The sequence below is a fragment of the Vicia villosa genome, linkage group LG4 (genome assembly GCF_029867415.1).
Source record: "Vicia villosa cultivar HV-30 ecotype Madison, WI linkage group LG4, Vvil1.0, whole genome shotgun sequence".
NCBI lineage: Eukaryota > Viridiplantae > Streptophyta > Magnoliopsida > Fabales > Fabaceae > Vicia > Vicia villosa.
Genome location: NC_081183.1, coordinates 158,612,879 through 158,617,356, shown reverse-complemented (window position 1 = coordinate 158,617,356; position 4,478 = coordinate 158,612,879).

Below are 4,478 nucleotides of genomic sequence, written 5' to 3'. Positions count from 1 at the left end.
GTTTGACAGAGGTATATCATTTCCTTGAGAACTTTGAGGATTAACAAGGAGTGACTGAAAATTGAAAGAGGTATATCAAATTTGAATTGTTTTTCCAATAAAACAGGATTATTCGTACCTCTATCTTTTAAATTAATGATCGTATAACTTTTACATTAATGATGAGAAAAGAAACATTAAAAAAAGAAAAATAAAATCCCTGATGGAAAACAAAAAGTTAAAAATAATATACTTTAATTTTTTACTATGTTTCTTTAATATAATATTAATATTATATTAATTAATATGGCGTTAAAGTTTATTCGTAACACTATCTTTAAGTTTATATTACATTATACTATTTGGAGCAACCTAAAATAAAGGTTATCGAAAAAAAGTTTAGAAGAATTATTTTAGGGCATAGACTCACGAAATAGCGAATATATATCTGGTAGCAGTCATAAATTGATGTCTATACTAATTTTATGTTATATTTTTTACATGTTGGATAAAAGAGTGTTGCCAGACACAATAAATATTATAATATAGTGATCTTAAAAATAGCAAATAAGCCAAATCAACACTCTGGCGGTAATCAAAGTCCGATCTAATTTGTCTGGAAAATCTTCCTCACAATGTCAATCACTGGAATTGGACTCTTGCTTTTTCCATTTCTCACTGAAAACTATAAAATTTTCTTTAAGGTCTTGGACAAAGATAAAACACGATATTTTTTATTTCATATTTGTCAGGTTTAATAAAATTTTGTTATTGAAGTTTTCATGTGCTCATTAATTAAAGTTTTTTAAAAAAAATTAATATAAGTTCTTCCATCATGCTTACAAAAGGCCTGAAATGCAACTTAGAGATCGTGATGTTGAGTAATGGATGTTCCATGTATTACTCAACATCTCGACTCACATCAGACCTCCTGCAAATATGATGAGGAAAATTATATTAAACTTTGTACAACTTAAAGGAATGAACACGTCAAAATGTCGAAAACAAAATTTTATTAATGCAAACTTTTGTCTTTAGATAAGTTTAAACCAACAAACATGAACTAAAAAAAATCGCAAAAATCATTTTTACACATGTAAAATAAAAATATTTTATCTTTGTCTGGAACCTCGAAGAAAGTTTGTTTACCTTTTCAATGAAAATGCAAAAAAGCAACAGTCACGTTTCAGTGATGGACATTGTCAATGGGACTTTCCATACAAAATAGATCGGATTTTGATGGCTAGCCAGAGTACTGATTTACAAATAAGTAGGACTTCTCAATTATAGGAAAAAATTAACTCAGCCTCGTAAGAAACCCATAAAAGAAAAGCACATAAAACTAGTGGAAGAAAAACATGTGATGATAGAGATATAAAAAATCTACCTCAAAATTGAAAACATGTCGGGCTAGAAAAACATGTATGTCTTGGTCATCATCATCGAAGGTCCTTTATAATTGGTGCAAGTTTTCATACATTTTCTTTCATTATTTATCCATCTCCATTGACCTTTCTTACTCGAGTTTAAGTTTCTCTATCATGATTTCAAAAACAACGGTTGAACCTTGTTACTTAGACATAAATGAAAAAAGGTGTTAAATCCTAAGATGTTAAAAATTGTTTATGGAGTGCAACAGAAATATCTGATAATGCACTATTGGCATAGATAATAATTGTAACTTAATTTGTCACCATGTGTTTTGGTGTGACACATGTCTAAATCGGACATGTTTTAAATCGGAAGTGTCATTGGTACATAGACAATAATTCTTTTAAAATAAAATACAAAAAGACTGATAGCTGTAGATCACATAAGAGGTATGTCCTTTTCTTCGGATGATTCTAAGTGCATTTTTTGTGGATATTGTTCGGAAAGTAGTAATCATATATTTTTTGGTTGTTTGGTGGTTAAAAATATTTGGAGGGAGATAGCTTTTTGGGTGGGTAAAGGGGTTAATATAGAAGACGAGTGCCGGCCAAATTTTATGGAATGGTACCATTTTTTTCGTAGTCTAAAGGTAAAGGATAGAAAGTCGGGTAGTGTTTGGTTAGCTACTACTTGGACTATATGGTTGATTAGAAACGGTTCGTGTTTCCGGAAGGAGCCTTGGAATGTGAACAACGCCGTTTGGAATATCAAGCTCTTGGTGTGGAAATGGTCGTTTTGCGGAAAAATTACACATCCCAATTATTCATTCTATGAGTTTAGTATGAATCCTTTGTATTATCTCTCGTGATTGTAATTGGTGTGTAATTTTCTTTTTTTGTCGGGTTTATCCCGTTTCTTTTGTAAGTGGGTTGGAGAACCCTTAGTTCTCCCTTTAATGATATCTTGCTTACTAAAAAAAACATGGATATACTAACCTGAAGTTGCTTAATGTGATTAGATATAACATCAGAATTGTGGTATGAAACATCCATGCATCCCTTGCTACCATCTAGGTTGATAAGAGTCTTTTCTTCTGATTCTTCATCCTAAGATTTTGCAAATTTTTGTAGAGGGAGTAAATAAGCTCCATGCTTTTTTGATGATGCTTGTAAATTATTAGTATGATTACTTGAATCAATTTCTTTTATAGTGATAACAATATTATTTATAGACCAAGAAATTAAGAAATCTCCAGCTTTGCCATATGATAAGCAAGTAACTATCATGCTGTTAAAATGAAGAAGTTAGAAACAATCAACCGGTTAATCAATCAATAGAGAGAAAAGCATAAAAACAATTGATGCCAAATGGGAAAGGAAAAATAAAAAAGAGGACATTAACATGTCATATGTTCAAGATCTGGAAAATAATAGGAGAAAAGATAACATGTGTGGTTGGAAAATGAGACAATGATATGCAGTATTGTTAAATAGCGGCTATAGCACTATAGCATAGTGAAATTTGAATAAATTACTATTGTTCCCTTTCACCAATACATTATTTATTACAAATATTATCAAATAACGTGTTATAGCTCTGTCTGATCCTTATCATAATTTGAACAACCCACTATTTATGTGATCGTGATCCACAATTAACAAGTGACAAAACTGCTCTTTATATATATATATATATATATATATATATATATATATATATATATATATATATATATATATATATATATATATATATATATATATATATATATATATATATATATATATATATATATATGAAAGCTTCAATAAGTGAAAGTTCAAAGTAATCATAAATAACTAAAACATTCAACTATAAGAGTAAAACAAACCTTATAACTGCATTGCACCCTCCATAATAGTAAACATACTTCCATTGATTATATATTTTTTAGCAATAAAAAGAGTAAAACGAACTTACACGTAGGATCGTCTGATGCTGAGACTATGAGACTATAACTGCATTGCACCCTCCATAACCGATCGCAGCAGTATCAGTTACACGCATGGTGTGCTCTAAACAACTATATTAGTAAATATTTTCGGATTCTCCGATAACATGCCATGATGGTTAACAATACGAGAACCTAGGCAATATATTATTCCAAAAGAAAATAAGAAGAAAAAAAATAAAAGACACAGTTAATATTGTTGATGGCGGATGGCAGTCCATGGCAGAGAGTCAAATTACTCTAGTGTATTATAAGCGAATTGAATTGTTCTTGAAATGAACATCAGGCATTTATAGCCTTTTTACACCGAGTGAAGCAAAATAGAAAAGCTATGTTTCATGGAAATTCTGACGCAATTAATCCTAAAAAATAGAAAGGCCATAAGACTAGGGCTTTATTATCCTAAAAATCAGGGCAGCACAAGACCAGGGCTTTATTTGAAAAAAAATGAAAAACTAATTTTATCCAATTTGAAAAAGTATTGTCAATTTATGAAAATAATTAATTTGAATAAAATAATCCAATTTGAAAAAGAAGCATGAATATGAACAACCAAAAAATTGTGTTTAGTGAGTGATGATGGGTTTGTTCTATTAGAGAAACGAGCAATCTAGCTAACAGCTGTAAAATCATTTTTTTTTTAAATAGGCAATGAAATTAGAAAAGAGAATATAAGGGATACTTCCCTAAGTTGTAAAAAGAAAGAAGCCAATTCTAAAAAAAGGGATTATATCCGACATACACCCGTTGAAAATATTCTTTTAATCTATATGAATTAAGTCAGTTTTTGAACACGGTTTTAAGGTTTAACTTTGATAAAATATTCAAGCTTGTAAAATTTCTGATTTTCTCATTGATGTAAAATATTCAAAACGAAAAATTAATTTTTTATCATGTAGGATTAATTTATTATTTAAATTTTCATTTCTAACCGTTCAAATGTGACTATAATGTCTTTACAATTTTTTTAAAAAATTTATTTATTAGGGTGTGTTTGTTTCGAGGATTAAATTTACAGAAATGTTATTCTTATGAATGTTATTGTTGGAATATAATTCCCATCAATTTGTTAGGCAATTTATTTAGGTTCCTAGGAATATTTTGAAATTTTATTTTATTTATAATTTAAAAAATTTAA